General features: G+C 36.1%; 1 protein-coding gene across 6 annotated transcripts in view; it reads right to left on the bottom strand.

Annotated features, from left to right (window-relative positions):
* HNF4G (hepatocyte nuclear factor 4 gamma) overlaps positions 1–19,150 on the bottom strand; it is a 169,050-nt gene that overhangs the window by 101,726 nt on the left and 48,174 nt on the right. The gene's annotated exons all lie outside the window — the stretch shown is intronic.

Raw genomic sequence — 19,150 nt, 5'->3', positions numbered from 1 at the left:
AAAAAAAAAAAAAAAAAAAAAAAAAGGATGCGTGGCTATCTCCAGCTTTATACAGGAACAAACTAAGACTCAAAAAGGAAGGTACACTAGCTTAAGCAAGAATACATACTGCTTAACAAAGCCAAGATTCAAAGCCTAAATTTGTCTGATATAAATATGCATTCTCATTTCACATTATACTTTAGGACTGAAGAGTCTTAACAAGCCACTTTCTTTAATTTTCAGGGTGGACTCACAAGATCCTGTGCTATGAGTTTCAATGTCCTCAGTAAAAGAAAAACAAAATTGAAAATCCACTGTACCAAAACCTGAATTTTAGAATCCATAAAGCAACAGGTTTTAGGACTTTAGAATGCCTACGGAAGTATTCCAGAATTCTAATATGCAGAATTCCTTTAAACAGTGTTCATTCATCCTTTTGTCCCTAACACTATTTAAATTTCAATTGTCACTCAGGCTGGAGTGCAGTGGTGGGATCTCAACTCACTGCAGCCTCGGCCTCCTGGGATCAAGTTATCTTCCCACCTCAACCTACCAAGTAGCTGGGATCACAGGCACCCGCCACCACGCCCGGCTCATTTTTTCCATTTTTTGTAGATACGGAGTTCTGCCATGTTGCCGAGGCTTGTCTCGATCTCCTGAGCTCAGGCGATCCGCCTGCCTCGGCCTCCCGACGTGCTAGGATTACAGGCGTGAGCCACCACGCCCGGCTTAAATTTCAATGTATATTTATGTAAGCTAATGCATCATGATAATTTTTTTCTTTTTTTTTTCTTTTCTTTTTTTTGGAACGAAATTTCGCTCTCGTTGCCCAGACTGGAGTGCAGTAGCCCGCGATCTCGGCTCACTGCAACCTCCGCCTCCTGGGTTCAAGCGATTCTCCTGCCTCAGCCTTCCAAGTAGCTGGGATTACAGGCATGTGCCACCATACCCGGCTACTTTTGTATTTTTAATAGAGACGGGGTTTCTCCATATTGGTCAGACTGGTCCTAAACTCCCAACCTCAGGTTATCTGCCCACCTCGGCCTCCCCAAGTGCTGGGTTTCCAGGTGTGAGCCACTGCGCCTGGCCGAGAACTTTTTAAAATATGTATTTGTATATATTTTTAATGGTGCAAATAGTAATACAAAGAAATGCAAGGTCTAGCAGAATATCAAGAACTGAATTTTTTACTTTCATTTAGTTTGGGTACGGATCCTATTTTAAATATCAACAAATTCAGAAAAGAGGTATTTCTGTCTTGGATAAATTTCCATTGCCCTTCTGCTCTCTTTACATGTGTTTCCAAATTTAGTTACCTAGAGATTAACTGTTCTTCAATTTCTGTGCATATGATGAGGCTTGAAGAATTTGATCGTAAATGTAGAGGGTCCAATAGACAACGATATTGATAAAGTCTAACATTTCTCATCCCCCATAGTGTGATTCTAATAAATATTTTCGCACTAAAAGTCCACAGTTTAAAAAATTAACCTAAGAATCTTTAGGAAGTTTAATGGTAGGCTCTGACCTCAGGAAACATATGCATATATCAAGTTAAATGGTTTTCTTTTAACTGCAATATAACCTTCAAAACCAAAATATTTCAGACTCTTAAAGCAAAACTGGCAAATGCTTCTATTTCATTCCTACAAACTCTGCTAAGGGTGCTATCAGTTAAAATTGACAAGATGTTGATAAAAACTGAGCATTTGAGAGAAGCTAAATAATTCTAAAGCTAAATACTCAGTTTTTAGTTTTACTTGAAAATAGATAAGACAGATAATCAAGCATTACATTAAACAAAATGTTTATACTTAGTTTTCAAATTGAATCTACCCATGAATATTAGAAATGTTAATACTGGGAGGGGAGGAGGCACTTACTCCTCACTCCTGATGTTTCCTTCTGTACAGCTGGAGCTGACTCCTGACCTCACTGTGCACATTCATTCACCTGCTCCAGAGCAGGTAAAGGAATTTATCTGGCTGGCAAATTTGGGAAGATTAAACTGGCATGCATAGCCCTTCCCGGCGCCTCTTTCTTTGGGCAGAAAGCTATAGGTAGTTCCCACAGGAAATTACACAGACAGGAATTTCTAGAATCTCAACTTTTGATAAAATATGTCATAAATAATCTACAGTATATGCAAAAACAAAATAACAACAAATTTTAAAAACTATGTTTGTATTATGTTATCTTCTCACAAATGCTAAATGACATAATGGGGTTAATTTTGCCATAATAAAAGTGCAAAAGAAACATTAACCTGATATTGAATAGTTGATTTCAAGACATACACTCAAATGCAGAAGTTCAACAGTTTTGACAAGGGTGTGGAGAAAAGGGAATGCTTATACCCTGTTAGTGGTGCAGTCCTATGTTTATTGCAGCACTGTTCACAATAGCAAAATCATGGAATCAACCCAAGTATTCATCAATGAATGACTGGGTGAAGAAAATGTGACACACACACACACACACACATGCCACGGAATACTATACAGCAATAAAGAAAGAATAAAATCATGTATTTTGCAGCTGTATGTATGGAACTGGAGGTCATTATCCCAAGTGAAATAACTTAGAAACAGAAAATCAAATACCACATGTTCTCACTTACAAGTAGAAGCTAAACAATGGACATGGATGTAAAGACGGAAACAATAGACACAGGAGACTCCAAAAGATTGGAGAACAGGAGGGAGATGAGTGTTGAAAAATGGTCTTTTGGGTGCAATATGCACTATTTGAATGACTGGTACACTAGAAGCCCAAATCTCACCATTACACAATATATCCATGTAACAAACCTGCATGTGTACCCCTCAAATTGATAATTTAAAATATACTTTAAAAAAATTTTAATTTTAAATTCAAAAATGAAGGTCCAATAATTTTCATCAGAAATTGAAAGTACGTTATTGTTGCATACAAATTGCCAGTTATATACACTCTACATACACCTTCGTTTCTACTCTATTACATAAATTGTACTTCTATGGTTTATTATAAATGAAAAATAAGACGGGAACCGGGTATTTTCTTCTTGACACTTTAAAATAAAACAATAAATGAAAAAATAAAAAAAAAAAAACTCTGAAACTGTATGTTTTCAGTGCTTATCAATATAACTGATCCATAAGCCATTAGTGGGTCATAAAATAAGAAAGCTCAATAAAATAATTATAACCTCACATGTTTATTTAGTTCTGAGACTTAAATGATGGACCTTTGTACCTGGCCTTGCCTAGAGACAGAGTTTCATTACACGCACACAAACACACACACACACACACATAAATACACACAGAAACACACAAACATGCATAGGCTTATGTTCTTTTATACACACACAAACACACATAAATGTGCAGAGGCTCATGTTCTTTCTCTTAATTTATACAGACTCACATACACACGTGCTCACAGGATATCTATAATGTTGTCATTTATTTCCTTTAATAAACAACAAAGGGGTTCTATTTGGCTTCCTTTTAAAAATAAATAACTTAAGCCATGGTATTTAAAAAAAAATTATTTGGCCAGGCACAGTGGCTCACGCCTGTAATTCCAACACTGGGAGGCCTAGGTGGGCAGATCACGAGGTCAAGAGATTGAGACCATCCTGGCCAACATGGTGAAACCTCGTCTCTACTAAAAATACAAAAATTAGCTGGGCATGGTGGCATGTACCTGTAGCGCCAGCTACTCGGGAGGCTGAGGCAGGAGAATCGCTTCAACCCGGGAGGCAGAGGTTGGCACTGAGCTGAGATCGCGCCACTGCACTCCAGCCTGGGAGACAGAGCAAAATTCCGTCTCAAAAACAAACAAACAAACAAATAAATAAATAAATAAATAAATAAAAACAGGCCGGGTGCGGTGGCTCATGCCTGTAATCCCAGCACTTTGGGAAGTCCAGGTGGGCAGATCATGAGGTCAAGAGATCAAGACCATCCTGGCCAACATGGTGAAACCTTGTATCTACTAAAAATACAAAAATTAGCTGCGCGTGGTGGCGGGCACCTGTAGTCCCAGCTACTCGGGAGGCTAAGGCAGGAGAATGGCATGAACCCGGGAGGCAGAGGTTGCAGTGAGCCAAGATCATGCCACTGTATTCCAGCCTGGGTGACAGAGAGAGACTCCATCTCAAAAAAAAAAAAATTATTACTTTTATTATTGTTATTATTCATCATTCTTGACCTCTGAATTTCCTCTGAATTCAGATAAACTCCAACCAAAAGGAAAAGCTCAACTTATGTGGATACATTTCAAACATTTGTAATTAGATTTCTAACTTTCTCAACTTTTTTCATCAATATTGAACTCATTTTAAGTAGTTTTAAGGACATGAAATCCAAAACCTTCATACAATACTCAATCTTCCTTCTAACTTCCTAATTTAGCCATAATATGGAGAGTGGTCAAAGTTATACAATTTCTCAAGTAATGGTAGTACATTAAACAAATTTAGGGCAAATAAAGAGTATGCTTCTCACCTAGCAAAATAAATGTTTTTACACACTTAAAAGTGTCTCTTGTTACTAACACAAAAGTAGTAGGCTAATGTCACATTGTTGATTTAAACTTCTGTTGTAGTCAGTGTTCAAATTAAAGAAAGAAGCATTTATTAACTGTTTGTTTAAGTTTTGTTATCTATATCCAGGATCACTCCCATCCCCCCTGGTCTGAATAGCTAGATTTCAGGGGAGAAGGAATCTCTTTCTTTCAAACTAATCTTTTTAAAGAACTTGATGCCTTCTTTAATTTCTCATCAATGTCTAGAGATCTCTATTGACTATCCCTAGTTGACCACAAAGATTCTCACCTCCATCCTAACCTTTTCCTAACTCCTACTTTTTGTTCTCTTAATTTTTTTGTTTTGTTTTGTTTTTTGTTTCTGTTTGTTTTTTCTCAGACAGACATTATGTGAAATTGTTCACAATTTGGTCTCCCTTTTGTCATCACACGTTCACATTTTGTTTTAACCTCATTTACCCCAATCATGCCCAAGAAACTGGTTTTCTTATGCAGGTGCCACGAGTTAAAGCCATAACTTTCCTACCCTGTGCTGCCTCTTTTGCATAGTTCTCTGTCTACTCCCCCAGTTACAATCCGAGTGAATCACTACTGTAAGATTAAGCTGTCTAATCTTTCTAACATGTAGTTTTGTTAAATCTTCTTATTGTGAATGATGGAGACAGTCAGAGGCGAAGTGGAGTCCCTGTAATTCTTTAATAGCTAAAGAGCCAAATGGATTCTTCTTCCCCTGGATAGACTTGATTTCACTATTCTCTTCAGCTCAGATTTAGCAAAACTGTTAAACTCACTATTTTCACACAAAACATTCACATGCCTGCCTCAAATTTTAGTATTTCCTTTGTCTAAAACCATATTTTTGAAACATTTTTAATCATGACCTACAGTGAGACATACATTTTAACTTGTGATCAAGTATACACACAAGCATATTGATCCAAATGTATTTTATGTATGTATCACACAAAAATCTAAACAATTTCCATGACATAATGACATTTTCATATATAAATTGTGACCCACTCAACATATGTCATTGCCCAACAATGAAGATCAGCCCATTGTTTAAACACTCTGATCTAACTTTTCTAAACCCTTGCCCTTTTTCTAGGACTGGTTCATTTATATACCTCATTTAGCCATTCATTTATTTAATGTTTTAAAACTGTTAATTCCCTGTAGGAAACCAGGCACTTCTCTACGCACTGGGAATAAAATAACAATGAGCACAGCAAAGAAATTCCTGCTTTCATAGTTTGCAGTGTCCAGCCCCCAAAACAATGATCATCCATGTTCCTCTCTTCTTGATGGATTTACCTATTTCACCCATTTCATGGTTATGTCATAGTACTTTACTTTCTTCATCTTTTAATGTAAGTTCTATCTGCACAAACAGACTGTAACATCTTTCAAGAGAGGAATATAATTATACACAGTTGCACTCTGTATCCTTACTTACTAAAGGAACAGGGTAAGGCAAAGAACGACTGAGTTCTAGTCTTAGCTCACCACTTACCAGCCTCACAAGCTTAGGCAAGTATCTTAACTTCCCTCAAATTCAGTTGTTCCATCTGCAAGATGAGAGGGTTCGGCTACACCGGTGATTTTCCAAATTCTACTGTGCAAAGTTTACAGGATTCAATGGAGATGCCAAAGTGGGCCAGGAAAAGGTCTTTTCTCAAAAGGAGGGCAGAGAATTTGAATCCCCATCTCCTGCCTCAACTGAAAATTACAATTTTGTTTGGAAAAAAAGAATTTCTAAGCTAAACACTTTCTAAAGTATTAAATCTCGAGATTCTCCAATCACGTTCTTGATCTTTTTCTGTCAAACAAAGTTGAGATGGGAGGATGAAGAGTAAAGTGGAAAGACAGGAGGTGGGAAAGAGTGGTAAGAGGCAGGGAAGAAAGATGAAAGAAGGGGAAACACTTTCGATAGGGTATACGACACTGAGTTAGGAACTATGCTAGAATCAGCATATATGTTACCTTATCTTTCAGCAGCTCCACAAGACAGGTATTGTTACAGCCATTTCACACTTAGAAAAATGAAGTTCAGAAAGGGTAGATAACTTGCTCAAGTACCATAAATAAGAAGCCACGAAGCAAAGATCTGTTCTCTTTCCATCATCCCAAGCTGCCCTTAAAAGAAGCTAACATGAATGTTACATTTGCTCTTAGATTTCACCTTAATTAATCCTCGCAACATTGGGAGTACACTTTAGCATTATTATTGTTTTGCCAATTAGAAAACCAAGGTTTAGAGAACTGAAAATTATCTCTCCATTGTCAAAGTAATTCAAGACAAGGTTAGAGCTAAATACCTGAATTCATATTCTGTGCTCTTTCCATCACACCAAACTGCTTCCTAATAAGAAGGAAGGAGACAGAAGATATGGAGCAGGCTGGAGAATTATCAGAGTTCCACTACTTACTTTCAGAGGGTTGTTGAGTCAAATGAGACACTTTAACAGAAAGCACCTTGAAAAACTGAAACATGCTATCAATGTAAGACATAATTTTAACTATTCAAACCATGTGCACTGAAGATGACATTTTAAATTTTTGTAAAATTCCAGATGGTGATTGCAAATATAAGAGAGTTATATAATGAATTAATTGCTTAGATATACTGCAGAAACTCATATAAAAGGAGGGCAAGCTGACACTTTTCAGATTATGCTATAAGAGTCAGTTACATATGCCTGCTTTTCTGTTCATGATATACAGTCCCTGCTGGCAGTAGAATAATTCAAATTTTCAATTTTTCTTGGATTCCATCACAAACTCAATCAAATGCATGAAAGTCTGTATTTTAATATCCTTGCACTGCGTGAAAAATAATACTATGCTCCACTACCTGAACTCTTAAAGCATTTTTTATTTTGATTGTCTTCCCATTATACTGAGAGATTGTCAGGACTTTATCAGGAAGATCATCCAAACAAACTAGAACATCATTAAGGTTCCAGCAGTGCAGTAACTCACTGAATGTATGAGTGATTAAAAGCCATACAGTTGTGACAAGGACCATAAGGAGATCAGACAAAGAAGTTACATGTCTTTAAAAGAAGAAGAAGAAAAAGAAAAAAAAGACTAGAGTGACTTAACCCTTGTATCTCTTACCAGTGCTAAAACTACAACACTATTTGACTAATATCTAAAGTCTTATGTGACTGGAAATAATTACAGCAAATAATTTCCTGAGGTCAAAAAAATAGAAAACAAGATTAACACAGAATTACAGCATAACTATTGCCTTGACACAATGTCAGGTTTTCAAAAATAATATGTAATATAACAAGATACCCAGACTTTAGTAAAATACCACCTATTTTGTAATTTGTCGTTGGCTTATAGTTATGCTCCTTTGTTCACTGAATTATTTCGGACTTAATAAAATATTCCCATTTCATTTAACAGTCACACAGCTGTTAATTAAATGCTTCCTGTTTGCCAAGGATTGTACCAACCACTGGAAATAAGGTGTAAAATGAGAAATGATGATCCTTAAAGGAATGAACAATCTGCAAGGGGAGAGAAACAGCAAAATTAATTTTTACAATAGACTACAATTGAAAAAATGCTATGCTATGTTGTTAAATGAAGTAATCTTGCCATAAAAATATAGTACCAAAATGTTAACTGTATTCTCTGAAGCCAAGAACAGTGATTATATTTTCTTCTTTACACTTTATATGTCCTCTGATTTTTATAAGGATCTTTTAATGCTTTTATAATCAAATGTAAATAATCCATGAAACAATCCTTGAATGGATAGTTGTGCAGAATACAGTGAGAACGCCAGGAGAAGGCCACTGACTTTGTATGAGAATCCCGAAAGGCTTAAGTGCAAAGATAACACCCAACTTGGCTCTGGAAGATGAATCAGGCTTTGCTGAGTGGAGAAGGCAGTGTAGTTGATATTCAAGTAATAAGAGAATCATCTAAAAAGTGAGAGTTTTGAAGTCAGTATTCCATGTAGTTTGAGTGGTGAATGAGAAAGAGAAGATAGCCAGGACTCCAGAAGTTGAGTGGGCCCTCTAAACACGGGATACTTTCAGGTTTCTTTTTTAATAAGATGTCTCTGGCTCCAGAGGTTTTTGAAGTAAAACTCCTGGTTAAAATGAAAACACTTAATGAAACAAAATTGAATGAAGGGACTTCAAAGGAACATTCCATTGAAACTGATAGAATTTGTTCACAAATTGGGTATAAGGATGAGAAAGAAGAAAAACTTGAAGGTAGCTTGGGGAGATTTGATGATGAGAAATTAAGGAGCCACAGGCTTAGGTAAACAAATAATTAATAAAATTATGGGTGCTTATTGAGAAAAATTGTCTGTAGATTACTCATCGGACAGTTTGAAACAGAGGTCTCAAACTCAGGCAAGAGACTGAGGCCCTTTCTTCTCTGGCTTCTACCACTTCTACAGAAAGGAACTAATGATAAAACACAAGTAAGTAAATGAGTAGTACCTTTTTAATCAAGTAAGTGAAACCTTTTTAAAAAATCATCTGAGAAAATTTCTGATAATGGCAAAACAAACAAAAGATTATGTATACCAAGAATCCTCAGATTCATATACTGTCCCTCTGATGTAGTTTGGATTATTGTCCCAATTACTCAGTGCGTAGTACTAGGATTATACCTCCACACCCTGTGCTATGTAATTTTACAAAGCCTCCCACTGTGGGTAGGGTATATTTCCCCATCCCTCTAAGGTTGGGCTTGCCCTAAAACTGCTTTGACTAAGGAAATGTGAGTGAACATAATGTAATTGCTTGCATAGTTGGGCTTGTTCTCTTGTGCACCTGGGATCTGCCACAAAAAAAAAATTTCCCAATATCTCTACTGCTCCTCCCACCTGCACCTCAGACCTGAAGCCAAGTCAGAAGCCAGGCATGTAACTGATTCAGAAAAGCTTAGCCTAGATCAGCCAAATTACAGCCTTTTAAGTATAAAAATAAAATATCAATAAGCCACTGAAAGTTTTATGACTCTTTTGTCATGCAACATTTTGTAGCAATAGCTAACTAATACAGCTTTTTCTTTTTTTAACCTCAGAATAAAGAACAAAAGTTGGTTTTGTTTTGTTTCTCAAGTCTTTGGTTTCTCATATAATCATAATCTACTTATCTTAACTTGCTTTCTAGATAATAGGGAGGTGATAACAAGGCTATCGTATTAGGAAGGAATTGTTAATAAGTAAATTACACAGGGAAAGGGAAAAGCATTGACTGTTGAAACATTTTAGCATTAGAAAACTCTACATATAATTCTTTTTTTTGAGATGCAGTCTCGCTCTATCACCCAGGCTGGAGTGCAGTGGCATGATCTTGGCTCACTACAACCTCTGCCTCCCAAATTCAAGCGAGTCTCCTGCCTCAGTCTCCCTAGTAGCTGAGGTTACAGGCGCATGCCACCACACTCAGCTAATTTTTGTATTTTCAGTAGAGACAGAGTTTCACCATGTTGGTCAGGCTGGTCTCGAACTCCTGACCTCATGATCCACCTGCCTCGGCCTCCTAAAGTGCTGGGATTACAGGCATGAGCCACCGTGCCCAGCCCTACATACATTTTATGTTGACCTTTTAATTCATTAAATGAACACAAAGTGGGAGATGCAAGCTACGCATGGTTCTTGAGAAATACCTAAGTCACCTCTGCAGAACTTTACGTGTAGAAGAAAAGATAAGGACCAAAGAAGGCCCTCTCCCTGGGGAGTACCAGCATATCAATGAATGGTAGGAAGGAAACCAATGAAAAAGAATGAAAAGAGGATAGATATACAACCAGGAAAACTATATTATAGAATTAAATTGGAGAAAGAATGCAAGCGATTGGAATAATGGAAGATATATTAAAATGGTTTTTCCTTTTAACTATCATTTCCTGCTTAGGCATCTATTGCAACGATATAATTGTTTGTATGGAACATTACATACATATGCATATATGCATATGTACATTTTTGTATAAATATATATGATATCATTTATAACAAGAAAAGAAATCAACAGACAGCAGTGGTTCTTAAAATGTAACGTGAATGTGAATCACCTAGAACATTTGCTACTAATGCAGATTCTGCAAGTCCATTCTAGCCACTCAGTTTCCATGGTCCAGATTAGGACTCTGGATTCTATTTTAACAGTGCACAGAGGTATATCTGATTAAAGTCATCTGGTAATGGCATTTTAAAAAATAATGATTTTCTTGATGTCTAGAAGAAGGAAGTAAAATATATGGATAGATAAAAATTTGTGACTTCACTGTGCTGTTTGCTAATATAAAACTGAGACAGAGTCTTGCTCTGTCACCAGGTTGGAGTGCAATGGCATGATCACCACTCACTGCAACCTCTGCCTCCCAGGTTCAAGTGATTCCCCTGTTTCAGCCTCCCCAGTAGTTGGGACTACAGGTGCGTGCCACCATGCTCGGCTAATTTTTTGTATTTTAGTAGAGACGGGGTTTCACCATGTTGGCCAGAATGGCCTCGATCTCCTGACCTCGTGATCTGCCTGCCTCAGCATCCCAAAGTGTTGGGATTACAGGCATGAGCCACCGCACCTGGCCCTGTTTGCTAATAAAAAATTTCTAATGTGAACCAGTGAGTACTGAATGATAATAGGAATGTGGCCATTCCAATAAAATGGAGTGCAGGTTAAGGACAGTAGAAGAAAGAATGTGTTGCTAAAACATTTAGCACATAATGAGCACTCATTTCTTGAATAAATAAATAAATAAATTCTTTAGTAGAAAAACTGTCTCAGAGACATATGTGAGCTGGTCATAGGGAAAACCAAAAACCTAGAAATCATCTTACATCAAGAAAACAAATGAGAATGTACAGGAAGATTATATAACGCTAAAAATATTCTAAGGAACTATTTAATGAAAAAATAAAAGAAAAAAGTGTACTCCTCAAATTAAACAACAACAACAACATAGAAGATAAAGAATGAATGGTCAGGCCAGGTGCAGTGGCTCCACCTGTAGTCTCAGCANAAGGAAGGAAGGAAGGAAAGAAAGAAAAAGAAAGAAAGAAAGAAAGGAAGGAAGGAAGGAAGGAAGGAAGGAAGGAAGGGGGGAGGGGAAAAGAAAGGTCAACAAGTCAAGCAAAATCAAGAAAATGGATTTTCACTGAAAGAATGCCATAGAAGGTAAAATTCAGCAGCACAGTCTAATAAAACAAATTGGATAAATAAAATAAAATCTATAAAAATAAACTTGACTGTAAGGAAGACATTGGCAATTTGAGAAAAGAAAAAAATTGGAAGATAAAGAGGCAGTCGTTGCTTGTTGACAGCTGTGAGGAAAGAAGGGAGAATGTATTAACAAAATAATCCTTGAAAAAAGAAAACTTTGATATGAGTATAAAGGAACAAAATTCTAGAATTATGAAGTTAGACAATGTGGTGTTTACAGTCTCAGAAACATATTTGCATTTTAGAGTATAGTGAGCCTCTACTTGATATTTCCTTAAACTGACTAAAGTACAGATACTAAAAATTGATAGTAAAGATAAAAGAAGCTAATAAATAAATACTGGCCTTTTCTAATTTTCATACATATTTACTCTGTATATATTATTTCATCAGATGCACACAAACACATACACATACCCTGTGACTAGGAAGGAACAAAGTGAAGAATCTATTATCACAGGCTGCTTCCTTCATTTCCAATAGAAGGAGGATTCCAGGAAGACTTAGGAGCAGAATAAGTAAAGAAAGTTCAATTTTTGAAACATGTCCTGATAAACTTTGAGAATATTTTCTAGTTTTTCTTTTTTCCCCTCTGATCAGTTCTTCTTTCCCATTTCTTTGCTTTCACTTTCTTGTTCTTATTTCTACTAGTTGTACTTCCTAAATTAGTTTTCTTTTTCTCCTCTTTTTTATTTCATACTTGTGTTATCTTTCTACTTTTTCTTTTTGGCATAATAAATATTTCCATCGCTTACTTTTTAGGCTTCTAATGCATTTTCTGTTTTGCTTATTGTATATTTAGTCTCTGAAACTTCTTTCTGGTTGTATAATTGGTTCTACTTATTTGTTTAATTTTTTAAACCTATAAAATGTGCCATGCATACATAAAAGCAGATAAAATATTGCCTTCAAGATTTTCTTGACTTTCTTATGCCTTTGATTGGCATACAGATGTTTAGCATGAGCTTATTAATATTCACTAAAAATCATGCTTGGCTTTTCACTGGAAACACTGTAACTTTATGGATGAAATTGCAAAGAGTTGACAACCATGATTTATGAAATCATCTAATTCATGAGCATGATATATTATTCTAGCTATGTATATCATTTTTTTTTTTTTTTTTTTTTAGAAACAAAGACTCGCCCTTGCGCCCCGGCTGGAGTGCAGTGGCCGGATCTCAGCTCACTGCAAGCTCCGCCTCCCGGGTTCCCGCCATTCTCCTGCCTCAGCCTCCCGGTAGCTGGGACTACAGGCGCCCGCCACCGCGCCCGGCTAGTTTTTTGTATTTTTTAGTAGAGACGGGGTTTCACCGTGTTAGCCAGGATGGTCTCGATCTCCTGACCTTGTGATCCGCCCATCTCGGCCTCCCAAAGTGCTGGGATTACAGGCTTGAGCCACCGCGCCCGGCCTATGTATATTATCTTAAACTTTAACACACATTCTGAATGAAGAAGGAACAATATAGAGAGCTCCATGAAGGACATTTCCAAGGGGAAAATTTTTGCATAGAGTCTATATGAGGCTACATGGGTTAGCTATAGGATCTGTAGAATCCTATATGAGTCTATCTGTAAGTTCTCATAACACCATATCACCCCTTACTGACATCTTAGGAAGTCAAGCAAAAACAGGAGTTCCATTAGCATAAACAAGATGACTACTCCCTCTATTCAAGGATGCCTTAGGAAATGTAGGCAGACACTGTTGTGCCTCTATTCTAACCCAATCCAGCCAAGGATTAGAAAAACAAGGTTTACCACCTTTACATCATGCCTCATTCATTTTCCTCTCCCAACATGTTCTCCTGTTCTTCCTATTTGGACTTCATTAGTGAATTCTCTTTCCATACTTGGATGATGTCTTTTGAACCTAGCAGTCATGATTCTGGAATGTTCGTTTCCTGGTGTTTTCCTGTACACTATTTCAGAAATAAGGGCAGCCACATGTCCCATGATCTAAATCAGAGGAATTAGAAAGCAGTCATTGGTATAAGATAAATCAATCTGTAATATCTCACATTACTAATATACAATCCGAAAGACTCCATAAAAGTTAAAACAATAATACATAGGCAAAATTACATTGAGTCAAATAAAACAAGACTCTCATCCAAAAAAATAAATTGAGGGGATTTGGAGAATGACAGCTGCACAGCAAGATTAAAGATGTCACACATTCTGAATGAAGAAGGAACAATATAGAGAGCTCCATGAAGGACATTTCCAAAGGGAAAAAATCTGAGACAATATAAAACTTAGAGGGGGTAAAAAACTGAAGGTAAGATAAAGGCAAATTTAGTGCAGGAAACAAAATGAAAGACAATTTGACATTTCAGGATAAAAACAAATCTGCATGAAACTTTCAAAATCAAAAAAAGGAAATACTAGTAAATTTGGAATGGTATTATAGTAAGTAAATATAAATCTAAAGAATATGTAAATTTGAAATGATTTCAAGCAATTGAGTTAAAAAAAAAAGAGAGAGAGAGAGAATCCATTTTCACATGGTGAGCTTGTTCCCATGAATGCCCTAGGTTTCCTGAGAGTAAAACTACTTCAAAGAACATAGTACACTACGTTAAAACAAGACTCTCAGCATCGAATAATATTTGTGGTTTTGCAACGTTGTTCATACATTTCCAACTTTAAAGTCAACATGTCCAGGCACGGTGACTCACGCTTGTAATCCCAGCACTTTCAGAGGCTGAGGCAGGCTGATCACCTGAGGTTGGGAGTTCAAGATCAGCCTGACCAACATGGAGAAACCCCCATCTCTACTAAAAATACAAAATTAGCCGGGCATGGTGGTGCATGCCTGTAATCCCAGCTACTTGAGGCAGGAGAATCACTGGAACCCGGGAGGTGGAGATTGTGATGAGCCGACATCATGCCATTGCATTCCAGCCTGGGCAGCAAGAGCAAAATTCCGTCTCAACAACAACAACAACAAAAGTCAATGTATTCATAAAAAGAATAGTTGGAGGTGGTTATAAGAAAACTGTAAATATAAACAAACTTGACACCTGACCAAAGTTAAGCTGCTGAAGAAATGAAAAGTTGAGGAAACAAGAAGGAGCATTAATATCTTCTCTGGAAAGTAGGAGTATAGACTCTGTTGAAAAAAAATAAATGAATGCTTACCCATATTATTTTCAGTTGTAAAAGTAAACTACCCATGTTATTTTCAGTTGTAAAAGTAAACAATAGAAGAACAAAATTTAAAGTATAAATGTCAAATATTGAAAGGAGGGACAAGGAAAGATAGTGTAGTTAGATTGGCCAGATCCTAGACTTTCATATCAGGAGTCAACAACTGTTTAAAAAGTTGCCAAGAATGTGATCAAGAATTATGAGGTAATATTCTAAAGAAAAAGAATTAAAACCCAGCAGTTAGGAGTTCCCTCTGACAATGGGATCAAAGTGAGGGAATGAGGAGGCAGGGGTGATACTTTATATCATAACTTTCCTATAATGTGAGGTTGGGATTTATTTTGTAAATGATTTTTAAAAGGCTGATGTAGGATTTATTTTTCATAAAAGTACTAGTTGTGCACCTATAACAGCAAACAACAATACAGAAAATTACATGCTAAAAAATTAAGTTCCTAAAATGGAATTAAAAAACACCATCATCAAGCTAATGAATTAATTCAGATTCCTAAAGAGGCATTATAGAAAAAAAAAAAAAGCAGACATTGAATATCAGAGGAGGAACAAAAGGAGCACATTGAGCTGCAGAATATTATTTGTAAAATAAAAATAAGGCCCACAAAATGTTTAATATATTTAGAAAATAGTTTATGTAAATTTAATTATTATTAGACATTACTTATAACATGTAAATACAACATGTATTATATTATTTTGTCTTTTTTCTCTATCTTTGTTATTTTCTGAAAATGAAGAAGGATCAAGCATTTGTAGAACACCTACCAGCTAAGTATTTAAATGTTTCCATTTGTTCTGAGGAACAACATTCCTTGTAACTCACCACATCAACTCTAAAGAGACGACATTAAGATATTTATCTGAGGTTATACAGTTAGTAAATGATGGAGCCAGAATTTTTCCAGATTCAAAGGTATTTCTATTACATCACACTACTATAAACATTGTAGTAATCATTAATCTTAATCATTAATCTCTGTGATTATATTTTTTCTCGACTGTATTGTATTGACATATTAATATTAAATACAACAGTCTTCCCTTATCCGAGGTTTCATTTTCTGCAGTTGCAGTTAACCACCAGTCAACTGTAGTCTAAAAATATTAAACTGAAAATTCCAAAAATAAACAATGTAAAAGTTCTAAATGGTTACTGATCTGAGTAGCATGATTACATTTCATGTCATCCTGCTCTGGATGTGAATCATTCCTTTGACTTGAAATAGAGGAGATTGTCCTGGATTATCTAAGTGGGCCTGATATAATCGCAAGGATCTTTAAAGGATAAAAAAGAGAGGAAGAAGAGTCAGAAAAGGAGACGTAATAGCAAAAGCTGAGGTTGGGTAATGAAATTGTGAGCTTTGAAGACGGAAGATGGTGGAAGGGGCCAAAGAATGGAGCCAAAGATTGGAGGAAGACCCTGGAAGCTGAAAAAGGGAAGGAAAAAGATTTTCCTGGCTTCTTCAGTGGAATGCACCCCTGTTGACACCTTGATTTTAGCCCAGTAAAACCCGTTTTGGACTTCTGACCTTGAGCTGTAAAATAATAGATTTGTGTTGTTCACAACACTCAGTTTGTGGTAATTTGTGACAGCAGAAATAGGAAGCTAAGAAAAAAACAGGCTTACGTCTTGCTCCTTTTGTGTGATTTTGGGCAAGATTCTTAACCTGTATAAACCTCTCTTTATCTGCAAAGTTGAAATCCTAAATATATTTGAACAAGTGTGGTAATCATTAACCTACAGTAACTCATTAAAGGGTGGATATTATCATTAAGTACTAATTATCGAAGAAAAATAACATTTGTAAGAAAAAGTGGTGAAGACTGCTTTCTTCTGCCAAACCCTCAAAGTTAGCTAGCCAGCGATTCTTCATAACATATTAGTTACAAGTTGAAATATGAAGGGGGAAAACTCTTCCAATATTGAAACCACTTCATGATTTGAGCTCATTCACTCCACTCCTTTAATATCTAGCCTCTTTGGGGAAGAGGCAATATCCTTGACTGTCTATAAATTTATGAGTGTAGTTTCTTTTATGGCTCTGAATGTAATAGAACCTAAGTAAATACTGATAAGTTCTCTATTCTTCTGAGAAGTTTCCACCCACATAATATTGTCCTATCATTGAAATCCCCACAGTTTTGATAAGAATGAAGGCAAGAACTCTTTTATATATAACACTTGTCAATTAGAATCAGAACAGCATTCATCATTTTAGTTGGAAAGTCTATAGATTTTTTAAAAACCCACTTGAAGTCTGTATAATGAAATTTTACTCTTATTGTCTTTTGAGCACCTTCAGCTGGTTTGGGAGGTTAATGCTGGCTTTCAAGTTTATTTTTGTCAACCATCCTTTAACATGGTTTGCATTTATAGATTAAATGGTAGATTGAATTAAAAGTACTAAGTATTTAGCACATAAATGTCATCACACTCTCCCCACATAAATCAACCTGAAACAGAACTAGAAACCATGTCCATCTTTTCAATATAGGGATAGGTAATGTCTTTATTAATTAGGCCTGTAGGAAACTCTATTAATTCTTTCAAACCACTTAATTACTAGTGACTTTCAGGAACTCTTTTTGGGTTTGTTTTTTTCTCTTTGTGTACTGTACAGATATATATATATATATTTTTTTTTTTTTTTTTTTTTCAGAACGTATGTATTGATTTAAGCTTTCTTTATACAGGATCATCACACAGCATGAATTAATTAGTATCTACAAGGTCTCACAACTAGGCAAATTCTCACAGAAAACTATGATTACTCTAAAATATATAAAATATAAGGAAAAAGGATTTACTATGTAATTCCCTCTATTCCATGGTGCATGTTTTTTCATTAGTATGTGAATTACTTTAAGACAAACTATGTAACTTGAAAAACAACTCTTTTGGACTCTGAGTACAGTCCTGGAGGGCTTTTCTAGGTGGCTAGCATTCTGAAGACAAGTGCCTGTCCGTGCTGCCACCAGACCATCTGGGTCTGAATCACATCAATGGATAAGTAAGGATAAATGTGTATATGACTAAATGCATAAACGAATGAACACTTCTAGAATGAACACGTATACAACTTAGTTCCTGGGTTTCACATGAGGATATAGCAGAGTTCACTTATCTTTTCCAAATGAAGTCAAAGTATACAGGTCATTTATAAACACTACTACACAAGCCAAGTATGAACTTAAGACTTATAATATCAAGACTAGAATAAATCTTTTATGATCCAGAATCCTATCACTCAACAAATCAACTATTTTTTACATTCTCCTATTGATTTCCTGATCACATTTTATATAGCTTATTTGTATAGCACAGAGAAATCAGAGTTTTTGCTACATAATGAGAAGAATTTAGGCACAAGTTTAAAATTCTGCATGTACATTAGGCTTCATAATTTTGATAGGCCACAGTGATTTTCCTTCCTAAGAACTCAGGACACTTTATGAATATTATGCTGACTAAGAATGCAGTCATGTACTGCTGAGATACATTTGTTGTCATTATTTAACTAACATTCTATTAAATTTTATATAAGTGTTATTTACCTAGCTAGTAGAGAGTTCCTTCCTACTAGGGAATAGGAATTACCTTCCTTTATATAATCCCACTCTGCCTGAAGGGTGAAATTGCTAGATAGACTATTAGAAATGGAGCCAAAGAATGGAGGAAGACCCTGGAAGCTAAAAAAGGGAAGGAAAATGATTTTTCTGGCTTCTTCAGAGGAATGCACCCCTGTTAACACCTTGATTTTTATTGAATGAATGTAGTCACTGTAAGCAAATAAAAAATAGTGGGAAAAATTGTGAAATGCCTAATATTTCATATTCTATTTTGAATATAATTACAATAGTTTGTTCCATACTCTTTACTGCCTGAGATAAAGATCACTACTGACTTTTAAAAATGTACATTTTTGGCTGGGCACGGTGGCTTAAGCCTGTAATCCCAGCACTTTGGGAGGCTGAGGAGGGCGGATCACGAGGTCAGGAGATCGAGACCATCCTGGCTAACACGGTGAAACCCCGTTTCTACTAAAAACACAAAAAAATTAGCCGGGCGGGTGGCGGGCGCCTGTAGTCCTGGCTACTCGGGAGGCTGAGGCAGGAGAATGGCGTGAATCCAGGGGCGGAGCTTTCAGTGAGCTGAGATCAGGCCACTGCACTCCAGCCTGGGGCACAGAGCAAGAATCCGTCTCAAAAAAAAAAAAAAAAAAAAAAAAAAAAAAAAAAAAATGCAAAATATT

This window comes from Rhinopithecus bieti, unplaced genomic scaffold, assembly GCF_001698545.2.
Source record: "Rhinopithecus bieti isolate Rb0 unplaced genomic scaffold, ASM169854v2 scaffold_44510, whole genome shotgun sequence".
NCBI classification, from domain to species: domain Eukaryota; kingdom Metazoa; phylum Chordata; class Mammalia; order Primates; family Cercopithecidae; genus Rhinopithecus; species Rhinopithecus bieti.
Note: the sequence above shows the minus strand (reverse complement) of the source record. Positions and strands in the feature narration are given on the sequence as shown.